At 45.2% G+C, this 19,041-nt stretch overlaps 1 protein-coding gene and 1 pseudogene across 1 annotated transcript in view; both read right to left on the bottom strand.

The window, feature by feature from the left end:
- LOC123374994 (lipase member M-like) overlaps positions 1-19,041 on the bottom strand; it is a 48,497-nt gene that overhangs the window by 25,777 nt on the left and 3,679 nt on the right. The gene's annotated exons all lie outside the window — the stretch shown is intronic.
- LOC123374528 overlaps positions 6,872-19,041 on the bottom strand; it is a 29,886-nt pseudogene continuing 17,716 nt past the window's right edge.

Below are 19,041 nucleotides of genomic sequence, written 5' to 3'. Positions count from 1 at the left end.
GGTGACACCTCCTCACAAGAGGAAGTGCCACTGCATGTTTTGTCTTTGGCAGCGGGCTCACATGAATACTGGGTAACCCCCTTATTGGAGGGCAAACCTATACGCATGGAACTAGACACCGGTGCAGCTGTCTCGATGGTTCCTGAGACTGTGTATAAGGAAAAGCTACAGCATCTTCCGCTTAAGGCAACAAAAACTGTTCTGAAGACGTATACAGGTGAAGCTGTGCCCATGTTGGGCACTATTGATGTTAAGGTGGAGCTCAATGGAAAGGCGGCTAAATTGCCACTGTTTGTGGTGAGAGGTAACTACCCAGCCTTAATGGGTAGGTCTTGGCTTGGGAAGATTCAGCTGAACTGGGCAGAAGTGCACCGGATGACTAAAGAAGAAACCAGTCTAACCCCTATACTAAGGAAACATGCTGCTGTTTTTGGAGATGATTTGGGAAGTATGAAGGGAATCACTGTGACATTGAACATTAAACCTGGCAGTCCACCAAAATATCTGAAAGCCCGAACTGTGCCATATGCCATCAGGCCAAAAGTTGAAGCAGACCTGGAGCGCCTGGTCACCAATGGAGTCCTAATACCAGTTACCCATAGCTCATGGGCCACTCCTATCGTTCCAATAGTGAAGAAAGATGGCTCTCTCCGGATTTGCGGTGATTTTAAAGTCACTGTCAACCCAGTGTTGTGTGCAGAGCAATACCCGCTTCCCCGCATCGATGACCTCTTCGCAGGCCTGGCTGGGGGACAAAAGTTCAGTAAGATTGATCTGAGTCAAGCATATTTACAGATGCATGTCGATGAAAAGTCCCAAGAGCTGTTGACTATTGTGACTCATAAGGGGCTTTATCGATACTGTCGCCTACCCTTCGGAATCACATCGGCTCCCGCCCTGTTCCAGAGGGCTATGGACCAGATCTTGTGTGGCTTGTCAGGAGTTCAGTGCTATCTGGATGATATCCTGGTCACTGGAAGAAATGAAGAGGATCACTTAAGGAATTTAGAGGCTACCCTACAAAGACTGGAAGAGTATGGCCTACGAGTTCGCAAAGACAAGTGTAAATTCTTCAAGCCCTCTGTTGAATATTTGGGACACATCATCGATTCTGCAGGTCTTCATAAGGCCCCTGCAAAAGTTAAAGCTATTGTGGAGGCTCCCCCACCTCGAAATGTAAGCCAGCTGCGCTCATTTCTAGGACTACTGAACTATTATGGAAAGTTCATCTCACAGTTAGCCACACTGCTAAAACCACTTCATGAGCTCCTTGGGCAGAACAAGGCCTGGAAGTGGACTGAAGCCTGTGATGTTGCATTTAACAAAGCTAAAGATGCATTGTTAAATTCTGAAGTTCTAACGCACTTTGATCCATCCTTACCCCTGCAATTGGCCTGCGATGCTTCCCCTTATGGAGTGGGAGTGGTCGTGTCACACATTATGCCTTCGGGACAAGAAAGACCTATTGCTTTTGCTTCACGCACTCTAAGCAAAGCAGAAACTAACTACGCCCAAATCGAACGTGAGGCATTAGGAATTGTTTTTGGAATTAGGAAGTTTCATCAGTACCTATTTGGGCGAAAGTTTACTCTTCTTACAGACCATCGACCTCTGACATCAATTTTTGGACGCTACACAGGCATTCCCCCATTAGCTGCTAGTCGTATGCAACGTTGGGCATTGATACTTTCTGCACACACATATGAAATCAAATATCGGAAATCCACTCTGCACGGCAATGCAGATGGCCTCTCAAGGTTGCCTTTACCGGTCAAACATCAAGATAGTGCCCAAAAGGAAATCTTCTACTTTGAACAGGTAGAGAATACACCCATCACTGCTACTCAGATAAAGAAGGCAACCCACGTTGACCCAGTATTATCCCAAGTTATGGACCTGGTGATGCATGGAAAATCTCGACAAACCTCTCCGGTCTCACCCGACCTTGTTCCCTACATGTCCAGGCGGACGGAGTTATCGGTCCAATCTGGTTGTTTGTTGTGGGGGAGGCGTGTCATTATTCCACCACCCCTGAGATCACAGATGTTAGAACAGCTACATTCCGGTCACTGTGGAATAGTGCGCATGAAGGAAATTGCACGAAGCTATTTTTGGTGGCCTAGATTGGACAGTGCTATTGAAGAGAAGGCAAAAGCTTGTATGTCATGTCAGAGTGTAAGAAATGCACCCCAGTGGGCACCCCTACACCCATGGGACTGGCCTGAAAACCCGTGGCAACGTATTCACGTTGACTTTGCTGGCCCCCTTGAAGGAAGCATGTTCTTGGTGGCAGTAGATGCCCATTCTAAATGGCCAGAAGTCTCTATAATGCAGTCCACTACTGCAGAGAGTACTATCCAAAAACTACGAGGACTCTTTAGTCGTTTTGGTCTGCCAGAACAACTTGTGAGCGACAACGGACCGCAGTTCGTCTCTCAGGAGTTTCAAAATTTTAGGAAGGCAAATGGGATACGCCACATCACGTCAGCACCATATCATCCGTCCACCAACGGATTAGCTGAAAGATTTGTGCAGACAATGAAAACGCTTTGAAATCAGCAAAGGGACAACACTCCATTCAAAAGCGTCTGGATACCTTCTTACTTTCCTATAGAAACACACCTCATGCTACGACCCAGGCTTCCCCAGCCTTTCTAATGATGGGACGACAGCTGTGCACTTGCTTTGATCTGCTGAAACCTTCTGAACCCAGACAAACTGTGCAACATCAGCAGCAATATCAAGTCATCAGACGGGCACCCAGAGCAAAAGACCAAACCTTTAGCCCAGGACAGCCAGTTTTGGCTCGGAATTATACTTCCAGAGCTAAATGGGTCCCGGCCACAGTCATCACTCAGACAGGACCTGTTTCCTATACAGTCCGGACTGCAGAGAATCTTACCTGGCGGCGACATGTAGATCAGCTGTTGCCAGGTCATGCCAGTCTTCAGGACCCATCTGCAGTTGAGGGGTCTGACTTCACCCCTCCTGGTGAGACACCGAATCATGAGTCACCTGTTCCTGACTGTTCTCCTCCATTACTGCCGGCAGCTGAGATACCCCTTTGCCCAGCACGAGCTGATACCACCTCCTCATCTATTCGTGCTGCGGACCGTGAGCCCCTAGTACTTTCGGGTGCAACAACACCAGAAGTTCGCCGTAATCCACCTAGAGACAGAAGGCCTCCTCATCAGCTGGATCTTTAGTTAGGGCGAACCCATGGTTATGGGGCAAAATAATCCCCAGGGTTTAGCCAGGAATGGAGGCAGTCTACCCTCCTTCTCTAGTTTAGTGTGTGTTTTATTTAGGGGATGTTCTTATTAGGGGGGGAGGAATATGTTGTGTATTTGGTTGTCATGGGTTTTGTTACTATGGCAACTGAGTTAGACTATTAAGGGATAGCTCAGCCGGTTTCAACCGGCTGAGTGAGCTCTCTGTTTCTGTAAATAAAATGGAGGTTTTGGTTAGCTGTCTGCTCTCTGGCCTCAAGTGATTGTTTCCTACACCGGCTGCCCCAAGGACTTAACAGGGACCACCAGGGTCATCTAGTCTAACCCCCTGCCAAGATACAGGATTTGTTGTGTCTAAACCAGCCTCCTTTTGAAAACCTCCAGGGACGAAGCTTCCACACCCTCCCTAGGTAGTCTTACCATTCACACAGTTAGAAAGTTTTTCCTGAGATTTCCATGGAAAACCCCTGCCCCCTGCCACACTTCTGCCCCGCCTGCAACCTCCCCTCCCAGCCTACAGCACCAGGACTCCAGCAGGGGCTTCCCCGCAGGGTGGAGATGCATGTGCCCCAGTCCATTACCTCCTCTTTGGGCAGTGGGTTCCCAGATACAGGCAGATTTGTGAGGCTGCAGACAAGGAAGAAAGTGCTAAACCCAGGATGTGCTAAGGGGATGTGCTAAGTCCGGGCCACCAATACCAGGGCAGGATGAGCAGGGAGAGTTGATAAGCGGCATGCCTGTTGCCAGTGTCCAAATCTCATTAACATTAATGTCAATGGGATGGACTCGGCTCCTGGCATATTAACCAAAAGTTGTTAATCTCTGGCTTACTATTAACTTCATCCACTATAAGTATAAAGGGACTATTCAGATCCCCTCCCAGTGTTTGTTAATAGGAGTAATCTCTCCCCTAAAACACCAGATTGGGATGTGATGTCTCCAAAAGTTATAATCATGCAAAGTTTGTGAAGAATTTAATAATTATATGAAATAGATTGTACTTTACAGACTACATATATTATTTCCTATCACATTCATAGAGTTGTTCATCATTCTACAATGATATATATTGATTAAGCTGATTAAATCGAAGGATAAATCTAGCTTGAGTTCAACATTATATTTTGAGTGAACATAACTGGGAAATGGAGACTGATTGTTAATCCTATGCTATTCCTTTCTGTGACTAGATCGCTGTGTGGGCCAAATTCTGCACTCATGTACAGCCATGCAGTGCCATGGAAGGCAATAGGGTAACTGGCAGAAAACACCACTCCTACTGAATATGTGCCCAGTGCTCTGACATTTGTTGATATGCCGGTGTATGCAACAAAATCATTCTTTTTTAAAACATGCAGTTTAAGCATAGAAGTGTTTGGCTTATTAATGGCTAGAGCTGGGGGCATACCATAAAGTGTTTTCTGCAACTAACGTACACTACAGATTTGCTTTGGCCATGCTCTCTTGTCCCCTTTTGTATTTGCTTAACATAGACACTGGAGTGAGCTAAAGTTTACTCATACGAAGGTCCATGCAAAGTCCATTTTAAGTTTATTTACTTGTGGTTTAGCTATGCCACAGAAAAAGCCCCTACCAGGTCCCAGGCACAGTGGCAACTAACTGAGTTGGACAAGGATCTGACTGAACCCTTCATAGCTGAGCCTTCATGTTTGTACTGTGGTTTATGTCAAAGACTGTGGTGATTACAGAGCATTACACATAATGCAAATAATATATTTTATATGGGTTGAGACACAGCTTAGCACCATTTACAACTTGCACACTGCACACAGATCAGCAATTGCTTTGTGTGAACATGACAAGAGAAAATTAAATTTAAACTAGTTTGCATCCAGCCAACATGTAACACAGTAGCCTTAAAGTTAAGTACATGCATACGTGACTGAACAATTGATCATAGAAACATAGAAGATTAGGGCTGGAAGAGACCTCAGGAGGTCATCTAGTCCAACCCCCTGCTCAAAGCAGGACCAACCCCAACTAAATCATCCCAGCCAGGGCTTTGTCAAGTCTGACCTTAAAAACCTCTAAGGAAGGAGATTCCACCACCTCCCTAGGTACCCCATTCCAGTGCTTCACCACCCTCTTAGTGAAATAGTTTTTCCTAATATCCAACCTAGACCCCCACCCCCCACTGCAACTTGAGACTATTGTTCCTTGTTCTGTCATCTGCCACCACTGAGAACAGATGAGCTCCATTCTCTTTGGAACCCCCCTTCAGGTAGTTGAAAGGTGCTATCAAATCCCCACCTCATTCTTCTCTTTTGCAGACTAAATTAGCCTCTCCTCCCAAGTTATGTGCCCGAGCCCCCTAATGCCCTCCTGATCCCTTAGGCTGATACTGAATCACTGCAGAAATGCATAAGAGATGGCATTCCATGTCTGAAAGTAGAGTCATTTTCATTCTTTCTCTGGCCCAATGACTATTCAAGAATTTCATACAAAATGAAGCACTTCTACAGGAGAGACAGAGCACTGCACTGACAGATATCCTCTAGCACAGTAGTTAGGGCACTTACCTGGGAGGGGAGATACCTGGATTCAATTCTCTAATCCAAAGTGGGGATTAAAACTGTCCTGTCCTATATGCCCAATAAGTACCTTAACCACCAGGCTGCAGGCAGCACACCACCATTTCCTTGCCCCCATTTTGTGAATAGCTTCTAAATCCCTTTTTGAATCGAGCCTGAAAAAATTCTTTTGACTAAAACTATTCAGCAGCTTTGTGTCAAATTTGCAAATAGTTTCAGGTTACTCAAACCAGCATTTTTCAATGAATAAACTAGTCTGAAAACATCACACGGAGCTAAGGGGGGTGAGAAAGGAAGTATTTGTATTCCCATTTTACCAGTGGGGAACTGAGGCACTGAGAGATCAAGTCTTTGGCATAAGAAGGATTTGCAGGATTGGAGCTGGTAGTGATGTGATATAATATAGGGCCAGATTGATGTGGCCTTCACCTGGGTGCTTGAGGAGGATGCAAAGAGACTCTACAACTCAGTCTCTGAGCTCCCTGATCACAGGGACTACTCCCCTATCAACACTGATCCCAAAGTTGTGAGGGGGAGGTGAGGTCAATTCTACCTCCCCCAATAGGAAGAAGAATCCCCCTTCATTCCATGAAACTTGGGGAGGGGACTGTGCCTACCTGAGCTCCCCTTGAGGAGGTGCATGGCCCCATCGTCTCCAATGTAGGGCTGTGTCCAAATGGCACCATTTAGCAGTGGCAACTTAGGAACTGCCCTGCTGGATCAAATGCCCGGTACAGCTAGCTCAATGTCCCCATCTCCAACAGTGGCCAAAACCAGCAGCTTCAGAGGATAGTATAAGAACCTCACAGGAGCCAGATGTGGGACAACCTTTCACAGGCTTCCTGCTTCTGATATAGTTAAAGAATCTCAGGTTTGTTTTTTTCACCTTTTGCTGTTTTCTCCATTTTGGTCCTTCTAATTTCTAATTATTTAATGAATGAGTGAAGCACGCAAAGCGGTAAAACCCAATAAGTAACACATACAGCTATGCAAGGTGTATTGGTTTAATTTGATTTATTTTTATTTATACACTCATTATAGACACTTCCATCCTTTGCTCTGGATTCTCCTTGACACATTTAAAAAAACTATAACTATAAACTACTCCGGGACTCGCCTTTTGGCAATAATAATAACATACATAACCTTGCAGCCAAAAACATTTATGAGCATTATCATTTCCCACCAAAATCTTCCCAATCCCTCAAAGCTAAGGGAAATAAATAAACCTTAGCAGTTTTTGTTGGTTTTGTGCCCTCCGAATATCACTTTATGAAATTATCTTTCCTTGTTGAAAACATTCAAACACACAAAATTTTGCATGGCTGAGGCTAACATTATTTGAATCAGTCACTTATGTGAGGAAAATGAATCCTGTTATTTTATTTAGTGGGAATTTTCACAACCGTCATACAAATAGTGAGATTTCCATTTTCACCCTGAAATATTAAAACCTTCAATTTTTAGGGTTTTTATTTTCATTGTTCAACACATTTCTAGGCATGGGATAAATTTGAAGCCATAAAAATCTATCTACTCTAAGAAATCAAATTTAGATCCTTGAGAAGGTCCCCGAATTGCCAGCAGGATAGAATATGATAATGACAAGTAGTGCAAATCCAAAGAATCATAGCAAACACCTTTGTAACCCCTACAGTGAGTTCAGATATAAAGCTTATTTCAAAGGACTCCTTCTAAATCTTGCTTAATTCTAAAACACTAGTATGCAATTCTAGGGATGTTTCTTCATCAGATCAAGGATTTCACCGTATACTCGCTCAGGAGCATCAAGACCCCCAAATGAAATCAAAATGGGCCCAATCAGGAATATACTTTTCATACTGTAGAATAGTGATTTGTGGGATAGTGATGCAGTTGGAACTTCCATAACTTCTAACCTATACAAGGCGGCTTCAGTCTGGAAAACAAATTGAACAGCTTTAAAAGCGAAAGACTGTGAAGTAGTATGTTTTAAACACAAAATATTCATCTGTGGCTTGATATGTGCCTGAAGTTTTGGGTGCATCCAGAAAGAATGCAACTATTTCATTGTTAGATGTAGCGAGAACATCCTTAAGTTTCATGGATTTTGCTGAAAAGTCAACAGAATAACAGCTGGACAGGGACAGTGGACAGACAACAGAGAATTTTCAGCAGTGAAAATATTTTGAGCAGAGTACTGAATAATTCAAATAAATCAATTAAGATATTTTCACCACAATCAGACAATGCAGCTAATATACTTTATTCCCTCGTTAGAAATATTGCTGTAGTATTCTGTTTATTTTTACTTTTAAGAGATCACGGCTTTTTCTTCCCTGATTGTATTTAACTTCACTTTCCTAGCTGCCATAATCAAAATATCTGAATTCTCCTGTTTTAGATTTCTAAGAAAGAAAAAATATACACATTTTAATATTCTTTTATTATTTATTCTGTCCCAAAGTATCCTGAAATGATCAAAATTATCCTTCTGTAAACCAGAGTGTTAAAGTTGATGGTTGAGAGCTCTTGGAGATGATCCAGGTTGATGTAGTTATAGTTGATGATGCAGTTGGACTAGAGAGATATAAAATATTCCTCTTCATGGCTTTGAGACATATGAAATAATTCTTTAATATCATACAGGGAAATCCATTAGAATTTTGTCCATCGATTGACAGAATCTGAAAAACTACTCCACATCCATGAAACACAAAGGCTTACTTTCCACTCTATACAAAATAATCACTGAAACTTACAGCAAATAACTATGTTCATGAAACGATAGAAAATTGACATAGGCATAGACACCAAAATTGAGAAATGGACAAATATATGGGGCAATGGTCCTCACTTCTAAATAAACACATTATTAAAAGAAAATTACATTAAAATTCTTTATCAATTTCTCACTCCCCTTAAAATTAAACATATTTATGGTACGGGATAGAGCAAATGCCAAAGAGAATGAAATGAAATAGGATGCTTTCTCTATATATGGTGGAAGAGGCCAACAATTAAAACATTTTGGAAAACCATAAGGGAGATCAGGATGTCAGCTGTCAGATAGCCAAAGTATTTTTATTAAGTTGTCCTGAAAACTCTGCATCTTAGAAAAGCCATAAAAAACTGATCACACATCTCCGAGTTGCCACTAGAATTACTATAGCAAGATGGTGGAAGAGGACAGACTGTCCTGAAACTACTGACTGGTATCAAAAAGTGTGGGGAATTCTGGTATTAGAAAAACTAACTCATCAGTCAGAGCTCTACAAGGGAGAAGATACAAAGATGGTTACTTAGAAATCTGATGGAACTTTTAGGAATATGCTGGAACAGGGTCATTCCCAGCCACCAAACCTGATAGTTTAAGACCTTTATTTAAAAAAAATACTAAGGGGGGGAGAAACCCTTTCAACTATAGCCACAATTAAACTTGAAGGAAAAAAAGAAAAAAAAGATTAATATCACAGAGTTTTGATACAACAAGTAAAACAGGTTACACATCTAAATGTAAGAAAAACAGAAGTTTGGACCTAAGTATACGATAATGAAAGACTTTAACAGATACGGAAGACAAAGAGTAGAAAAGCATCAATTACAACACGCGATCAATACTACAAGCTGAATAAAGCGATTGGTAGCAAATCTTGTTAACACAGCTTTAGGGACTTCCAAAGGCCAATTCATAATTGTGTATTTGTGTATATAATAAGCTTATTTAAGCTGTAAACAAGTTTTATTAGATTGCTGTTGTAAAAGAATGGATGTGTTAATAATAAAGAAAGGAAAGGAAATGTAGTCCATTGGAATGAAATTACCATTTTATCTTATTATCTATACATATATTTTCTTTTCATATTGTACCAGTGGGTGTGCATGGTATTTTGTTTTAATCAAATAATTTATTCCAGTATTTTGATACATGTTTCTGTTAAAGTTTGTAATAACTTGTTTTAGATCTTATTCTCCTCTCTCACTGGTTTTCAGACCAATATGAAACCAGTTCATGCCACTCTGATCCATGTGTGAGGGCATCCTCCCTGTATGGCTCTCTCAATGGAGATCCAGCCATCTCTATGGCCTGGTCTACACTACGTGTTTAAACTGGTTTTAGGAGCGTTAAACCGATTTAATGCCACACCCGTCCACACTAAGAGGCCCTTTATATCGATATAAAGGGCTCTTTAAACCGGTTTCTGTACTCCTCCTTAATGAGAGGAGTAGCGCTAATATCGGTATTACCATATCGGATTAGGGTTAGTGTGGCCGCAAATCGATGGTATTGGCCTCCGGGCGGTATCCCACAGTGCACCACTAACCGCTCTGGACAGCAATCTGAACTCGGATGCAGTGGCCAGGTAGACAGGAAAAGCCCCGCGAACTTTTGAATATCATTTCCTTTTTGCCCAGCGTGGAGCTCCGATCAGCACGGGTGGCGATGCAGACCGAAATCAAAATCCAAAAAGAGCTCCAGCATGGACCGTACGGATGTGATCGCTGTATGGGCAGGCAAATCTGTTCTATCAGAGCTCCGTTACAGAAGACGAAATTCCAAAGCATTTTTAAAAAATCTCCAGACAGAGGCCACAGCAGGGACTCAGCACGCTGCTGCGAGACAAACGTAACGGAAAGCCAAAGAATCAAATGGACGCTCATAGAGGGAGGGAGGAGGGACTGAGGACTCAAGCTATCTCACAGCTCCTGCAGTCTCTGAAAAGCATTTGCATTCTTGGCTGAGCTCCCAATGCCTGTAGTATCAAACACATTGTCCGCGGTGGTTCAGGGCATAGCTTGTCAATTTACCCCTCTCACCCACCCCCAGAAGTAAAAGGGAAAAAAATCCTCTCTTGACTCTTTTAAATGTCACCCTATGTTTACTGAATGCTGCTGATAGACGCGATGCTGCAGCAGTCAACGGCAGCATCCTCGCCCCCCCTCATGGGTGGCTGATGGTACAATATGGCTGATATCCATCGTCATCATCAGCCTTGTGGCAGATGGTGCAGTACAATAGGACTGGTATCCGTCCTCATCATCAGCCCGTGAGTGCTCCTGGCTGGCCTCCGGTGAGGTCGGCTGGGGGCGCTTGGGTAAAAAACTCCTTATCATTCCCAGTAGATGGTACAGAACGGCTGGTAACCATCTTCATCATAGCAACAGGGGGCTGAGCTCCATCAGCCCCCGCCCTTCATGTGTAAAGAAAAGATTCTGTTCTGCCTGGACTATCATAGCAGCGGGATGCTGGGCTCCTCTCTCCCACACTGCTTAATGTCCTGTCTGGACTATCATAGCAGCTGGAGGCTGCCTTCCCCTCATTTTATCTCACTAACAAGTCATTGTTTCGTATTCCTACATTCTTTATTACTTCATCACACAAATGGGGGACACTGCAACGGTAGCCCAGGAAGGCTGGGGGAGGAGGGAATCAACAGGTGGGGTTGTTGCAGGGGCACCCCCTGTGAATGGCATACAGCTCATCATTTCTGCAGGATTTGACACGGAGCGGCTGTGCTCTCTGGATCTCTGATACACTGGTTCTCTAGTACACTTGCCCCATATTCTAGGCAGGACTGATTCTATTTTTAGATACCATAAAGGAGGGATTGACTGAGGGAGTCATTCCCATTTTTGTCTTTTGAGCCCCCGGCCGATCTCAGCCAGGGGCACCTATGACAGCAGCAGATGGTACAGCACAAAAGGACTGGTAACCGTCATCTCATTGCCAATTTACAATGGCATGGTAGATGGTACAGAACAGCTGATAACCATCTCTGCTATCATGCAAAAGCAAATGAATGCTGCTGTGTAGCGCTGCTGAATCACCTCTGTCAGCGGCATCTAGTACACATATGGTGACAGTGACAAGAGGCAAAACAGGCTCCATGGTTGCCATGCTATGGTGTCTGCCAGGGCAATCCAGGGAAAAAGGGAGCGAAATGATTGTCTGCCGTTGCTTTCCCAGAGGAAGGAATGACTGACGACATTTACTCAGAACCACCCGCGACAATGATTTTTGCCCCATCAGGCACTGGGATCTCAACCCAGAATTCCAAGGGGCGGGGGGAGACTGCGGGAACTATGGGATAGCTACGGAATAGCTACCCACAGTGCAACGCTCCAGAAATCGATGCTAGCCTCGGACCGTGGACGCACTCCACCGAATTAATGTGCTTAGTGTGGCCACGTGCACTCGATTTTAAACAATCTGTTTTACTAAACAGGTTTATGTAAAATCGGAATAATCCCGTAGTGTAGACGTACCCTGTGTCTCTATTTCCCTTTCTCTCCCTATAGAGGCCCCTCCATCCGTTGTTTGTAGAGGATGCTGGAAGGACTGGGCAAAGGACTGGGTTGCCCAGCGCCAGGGTAAGATGCATATCATCTCTCCTTCATTCCTAGAGAGTATCCTCTGAAAAAGTGATATAGGCGCAGGCTGTATTAACTTTTTGGCAGAGCCATTCCCTGATATGGTCAATGTGAGCATGGTTATAATGAAGTCACATTACAAAAGGGCTGAGGGGAAAGGGGAAGTGCTCTACTGGGCACTGGAGGCCAGAACACAGGATGGAGACAGGTTCGGGGTGGCCAGATAGCCTTTTCTGGGGAGCAGGGCAAGCCTTGACCCCTGCACCGATCTTCCTGCTTCTCCCCATGGGATGATAGTGGGAGGATCTCCAGGAAAAATTCTTGCAGAGGTTTCCTCCCCAAACAGCCAGTGCTTTCAACAGTTCCAGCTACCACCCCTCTATCTCCTTCTCTCAGACCCCAACTAAATGGCCTTTCATTCAGCTTCCTATAGTCAGTGGCTCTTCAAGGCAGCACAGCCACTTCCCTGGGTCAGCTGACTGTAGAGGCTGGGCTAGGAAGGGAAGCACTCTTCTACCTTTGATAGACTGTTGCTATCACGCCGGTTCCAGAGAGACATCAAAGGGAAGAAGCTGCTTCCCCCCACAGGTCAGCTACAGCGCTAAGCTGTGCAAGAGAAAACAGGTGTTATGCTTTGAGCAGCCTCCGGCTATAGGAAGCTGCATCAAAGCTCTTACGTCCATATCCTGACTGAAAAGGCTAAGGCCGCAATCCAGCAAAGCATGCAAAAGCATGTGCTTAATTTTAAGCACATGAATAGTTCTACTGATGTAAAGACACATCCACACACACTTTTTAAAAATCATATTGTTTTACCATGGACTATGTAATTCACCAATCCACCACCCCCTCTCCTCATTCATATCTCAATGACTCACCTCTGCCATGAAGTCTATGGAATGTGATCTGATTCATGTACTAAAGTAAAACTTAAGGAGGAGTCCTGCTCACTAAGGTGACCACATGAACTAACTGAGGCTCCAATCCTACAAACACTTATACAGGAATATGAGTCTCCACGTGATGTAATGTATGTAACCCAGTCCAAATCCACCTGCTCCTTTTGTGCCCCTTGTTCGTTATGTGATGTATAAACTGAAGAGGATAAATGTCTTGCAGCACAGACCCATCTAGTTATCTGTTTGCAAGGCACCCACTTCACCTTCAGGTATGTTACAAGTCAGAAAAGTAAGCCATACCATTGTGTAGAGTAGGTGGCTCCTCGTGCACTTCTTGCATAGATGAAGGCACAAGGCAGAAGATCTCATGCTTCATAACATACCCAAGGTGTGTAATCTACTACACATGTGGCAACAAACTACTCATGCACATCCTGTTGTAGTTTCTTGCTATGTTAGTATCCTGTTCTGAGTCATACAGTTCTGCCCAGGCACTCGACTAGCCAGAGGGTTTGGGGCTCATCCCTTGTGCTTGTGAAAATTCTATGGGAAACCTCATTGGGGGACCCAGGGGTGGGGGCTGGAAGGGAGAAGAAAGAGGGAGAGGGGAGAGTAAAAGAAAATGTGCATCGAGTTCACTGTGTTCTCTTTCTAACAACTGGAATGAAGTATCACTACTCCAAGATTGAAGAGTAGATAATCAATGTTCTTAGCCATTTAGTGCAGGTGGGGGAAGGATCTAATCATCACAGGATCTTTCCCCGTTTCCCAGGTTACATGTAAGGATGAGATATTATTATGACCCAGTATAACATGATACTGCTGAATATATTTATTTTATTAATCTCATTTTAGTTTTCTTCTAACATTGAAAAGAGGCTACTTACAGAGACTGTAGTTTTTAAGGAGTAAAGATTGTTCAGAGGCTTAAGATGCTTCTAGGATATACTGAAGTGGCACCTTTAAAGAGTAAATTTACTTAAGACCTCCAGGCTAGGTATCCTCTCATGTTCTTAGTCAATGTATTCTATAGATGCATATTCATCAATATGTAATTCCAAAGACTCATCGCTGAGGTTTTTAAAAAGTGGTCTTATTGACCTTTACACTCCAAGCCTGAGTGATCCCAGCAACTCCACTCTTGACCCTTACTCTAGCATCTAAACATTTCTTGGTTTACATAGTTTGGTTTCCTCTCTGCTCCCTACAAGCTCAAGAACTATCAAATGTCCTTTTGAGACACAAACAATGTCCAAGGCCAGAAGTCTCTTTATGGCTGTGTCTACACTAGCATTTTATGTCAAGTTACTCACCAGTGCAGCCACACAAGTGGTAGCCATGTGGAAAATTTTGATCTTTGCACTTTTTTTTTTCAAATTCTAATGGAAGACAACATTAAGTTTAAGGGGGTGTGTAGTGAGGCGGCCTGGCTCCCGGCCGCACCTGAGAGGGATAAGCCAGAGCAGTCGCCACAGTGGGCGGAGCCACCGCCGCCTTTCCCCGCCCCCCGGAAGTCAAGGGGCGGGACAGGAAGTATAAAGGCCCGGCCCCAGCGCTCAGTTGCGGCCCGGCGGCCGGAGAGGACAGATGCTCCTGACCGAGCTCCTGCTGGACCAAGCCTTCCCTGAGCCCGGTACCCTGAGGAGGACTGGCCGAGCCTTCCCCGAGCCCGGTACCCTGAGGAGGACTGGCCGAGCCTTCCCCGAGCCCGGTACCCCGAGAAGCTGCTCGAGCCTCCCCCAAACCCGAGTCCTGAGGAGCAGCCCAAGCGAGCCAGCCCTCAGCACGTCGAGGAGCCCATGGTGTGGGACCCAGCGCCGGACACCAGAGATGAGCAGGTACCCCTGGAGGGGGAGATGGAAAGTAGCCCGGGGGTAGCTGACCCCAGTCTGGCTACAGCAGACTTTGAGCCGATGTCGGTGTGTTGCGGTCAGGACCCCACCGACACAGCAGCAGACTAACTGCCGCTGTTAGGGCCCCGGGCTGGGACACAGTGGAGTGGGTGGGCCTGTGTCCCCCCTGCCACCCCACTCACGGGTGGCAGTCTCCCCCTCACACCAGCGCTCAGACATAGAAGTCTGGACTTACCTGCTGTTTGCTCAGCCCCTGCCTGAGGGTCTGAGCCCCTGAACTGTTGCTGTTGACTCAGCCCCTGCCTGAGGGTCTGAGCCTGTGAACTACTGTTTGTTGCCCCGCCCTGACCAAGGGCTGGGCTTCATTAACTGTTGTTGCTCAGCTCCTGCCCAAGGACCTGAGCCCCTGAACTATTGTTGTTGCTCAGCTCCTGCCCAAGGACCTGAGCCCCGGAACTATTGTTGTTGCTCAGCTCCTGTCCAAGGATCTGAGCCCACGAACTATTGCTGTTGCTCAGCTCCTGCCCGAGGACCTGAGCCCCTGAACTATTGTGGTTGCTCAGCTCCTGACTGAGGACCTGAGCCCCTGAACTGTTTATTTTGCTCAGCCCCTGCCTGGGGGTCTGAGCCCCTTGAACTACTGCTTGTTGCCCCGCCCTGACTAGGGCTAGGGCTTTACTGACTCTGTTTGCTCAGCCCCTGCCTGAGGGTCTGAGCCTAGAACTGCTGTCTGTTGCCCACCCTGATTGAGGGCTTGGGCTTAAATTACTGTTTATTTTTGCTCAGCCCCTGCCTGAGGGTCTGAGCCTCTTGAACCACTGTTTGTTGCCCTGCCCTGACTGAGGGCTTGGGCTTCAGTGACTGTTTATTTTGCTCAGTCCCTGCCTGAGGGTCTGAGCCCTTGGACTATTGTTTGTTGCCCGCCCTGACCTAGGGCTTGGACCTTCGGAGACTGAACTACTGATTTAGGCCATGTAGTGAGGCGGCCTGGCTCCTGGCCACACCTGAGAGGGCCGAGCCCCCACACCGGACCCTTACAGGGTGGTTTACGTTGTATATGACTATAGTGATTATGATTATACGGCAATGATATCTGAGCTCAGTGACAGAGTTAATAAAATTACACATTATTTTGCATAAATAAATCTCAACACCAGTGCCAGGGTAAAACAAAAGAAGGATCTGAGATGTAAAGTTCCAGATAGTTCTCACTCTTTCATGAATAAATCCGAATTCAAATATGATCAGCCAGAATTGGTTGGCTAATATTTAAATATAAGCAGTGAGTTAAAGCCATTTTATATTTCAGAAACTCTACCTAGCCCCAGTGGAGCATAGTTTTTACAGACGTTGAATCTGGAAAGTGTGACAGGTAGATATCAATGCGACTCTGCAAGAAAACATTTTAGACATTTAATTTCTAACAGAAATGGATGAAGTTAAATTCACCTTAAACTAAATACCATTTAGTTCAATAACTACAAAGGGTGCAAATATCTGTTCTCTAGACAGGGGCGGCTCCAGGCACCAGCACGCCAAGCGTGTGCCTGGGGCGGCAAGCCACTGGGGGCACTGTGCCTCCCGTGCTTGGGGCGGCAAAATGCCTAGAGTCGCCCCTGTCTCTAGAAAGACTTACTGAAAGGGACTGGGAATACTGTCACTAACATACAAAAACTGGATTCATTTCCAAGAACCGAGCTAACTTTTTTAAATGAACAGTTTTACCGTAGTTCTACAAAAATGTAACTATATTCAACGCTGTTCAGATATGTGTAATGAATTCTACTATGACAGAAGTTTTGCAAACCATTCAGTGAGACTGACAATTTTTGAGTAAATCTGAACCAAGTTATGGATCCATATGGTTTTCTAAACCAGAAAAAACATACTAACTTCAGCTCAGTTTTCCTCTGAGTAAGGTTGTTCCTTTATTTTGGACCAACATTTTGATTTTCATGACAAAACCATGACTTAAGGTTTCTATAACAAATCTTGGCCTTTGGAATCCTGGCCAGCCTTCTGTTTAGCAATACTCTTCCATAATTTGTTACAAATTTGAGTCTGATTCTGCCTTTTGCTCACATTGAGTAGACCATTGCCCTGTGGATAGTCTCATGAAGTACTCTGCAGTTAAAATAAGGGTGGCAGAATCTGGCACTGTATGTTCAGCGCAGTGGAACATGGCAAGTAATCAGAGGGTTTTAGAGGTTTTAAACTGCTCATTTTTACTGGCATGCTTTGAATAACTTTTACTGCAAAATCAAAGACATTTTGCTTAAAATAATGTGATCCTGTGAGTCTTCATTTTGTCTGTGTGACTTTTGCAGGGTTTTACAGAGCCATACCTTTTCCAAGCTTTTGCCATGCCAAACAACCAATATTAACTTTTTCAACCTCACAATCCATATGAAATGAAAACCTCAGGTTCCAATTAGACCCATTTACCGAAACTCCAGTCATGCAAAATATTTTAAACTGACAAGTCAGTAACACCTCTGTGAAACTGGTGATCAGGGCATTTCTAGAGATTTAGGTAAAGTACAGATTACAGATGGGTGACACTAAGTGTAGACTCTCATGTCTACACTAGAGAGCTTACAGAGGTGCTGCTGTAAGGTCTCCCCATAGAGGCTCTATGCTGACAGGAGAGAGCTCTCCCGTCAATATAATTAAATCACCCTGAAAGAGCAGTGGTAGCTATGTCTGCGGGAGAGCGTCTCCTGCTAATACAGCACTGTCCACACCAGCGCGTCTGTCAGTGTAAATTATGTTGCTGTGGTGGGGTGGCTGCCCCACACAGGCAGGAGAAGGGTTAAGGCAGCCTTGGAGAGGCTGCGCAGAACCCCGCCAATCAGGAAAGGGTTTATTGAGAGAGCCAATTGAGAGAAGGCTTTCTGGAGCAGCCCATAGATAAAAGGCTGCTCAGCAGAGCAAGGGGCAGTCTCTTCCTGAAGGGGGAAGGGGAAGGACTGTCTCCTGAGGAGCACTGGGGATACTGCAGTGCTGGGCAGGGTTGCAGAGCAACAGGGGAGCTCTTGGCTGACCATGGCCAGACTGAAACCCAGAAGCAAGGGCAGGGAAGGTGCTAGGGTTATGGGGGAAGTGGCCTAAGTAGGCAGCGGGAATAGGAGGAGGGGCAGTAAGTCTCTCCACCCTTTATCCCTACTTGCCAATGAAGAGAGTGGCCTAAATCCAGACTGCAGTTTGCCCCTGAAGCCAGGGGCTAGACTAGAGGCTGCAGTTGGCCGTTGAGGCAAGTGGAAGGACTGAGGACCGCCTGTCCCCTGAAAATGGGGGAGACAGCGGGCTAAGGCACAGGCGGAGGGCCATGTCTCAAAGAGGACACTGCAGTCCGGGAGTGCTGCGGGTCCAGATGGTGGAGACGGTGGAGGAAGTGGAAGTAACAGCGTGTGACACACTGCTAGTAAAAGGTGCCTTGGTGGCCCAAGAGAGCTAATTCCCAGCACGACCAGCAGGAGGCACTGCGGTGGTGGGTCTGCACCGCTACAGTCGCTCAGGGGTGTGCTTTTTCACACTCCTGAGTAACATAAGTTATACCAACAAAAGTGCTAGTGTAGACACAGAGTTTGCAACTAGAACCTCTTAAACTATCACTTGGGTTCACAGAGCTTTTTTGGGGGGAGGACGGGGAAGGCGGGTCCTGTTCATATAACTTGTTTTGTAAGGGTGATTTAATTAAATCAAATAGTCTAGCTAAAGGGGAAAGGGCAGCTAGTGTTTTGTGTTAGAGAAGTATCTCACCTCAGCCTCTATGATACTCAAAGCTAGGGTAGCACAAGCTTGTGTCCTACCTATATCTGCATTTTTTGTCCACCTCATCACTGTTCTATCTAGGTATCCTATCACGAGGAAAAAGCAATCATTCTGTTTGAAATGTCAGCAGTCAACATTCCTCCCTGGCTGACACTGCATTGGTAAGTGATAATTATACTTCAATTTGTCTGTAGGAGAGGAAATGCTGGGTCCTTCTTCAGCCACATTTATTCGGGAAATACTTGTACAAAGAGATTGGCTTTACACAGATGTCTCAGGCCTTCCCTACAACAGAGAGATTTGTACATGTTAACATGGGGTAGTTTGTGGCATTAGTCATAGCCCTGAGCCAGGAACACCTCACCAGCTGCACCATCCCCAC

The sequence above is a fragment of the Mauremys mutica genome, chromosome 7, assembly GCF_020497125.1.
Source record: "Mauremys mutica isolate MM-2020 ecotype Southern chromosome 7, ASM2049712v1, whole genome shotgun sequence".
Taxonomy (NCBI): Eukaryota; Metazoa; Chordata; order Testudines; family Geoemydidae; genus Mauremys; species Mauremys mutica.
The sequence above is the reverse complement of the archived record's forward strand: the minus strand, read 5'-3'. Positions and strand labels throughout refer to the sequence as shown.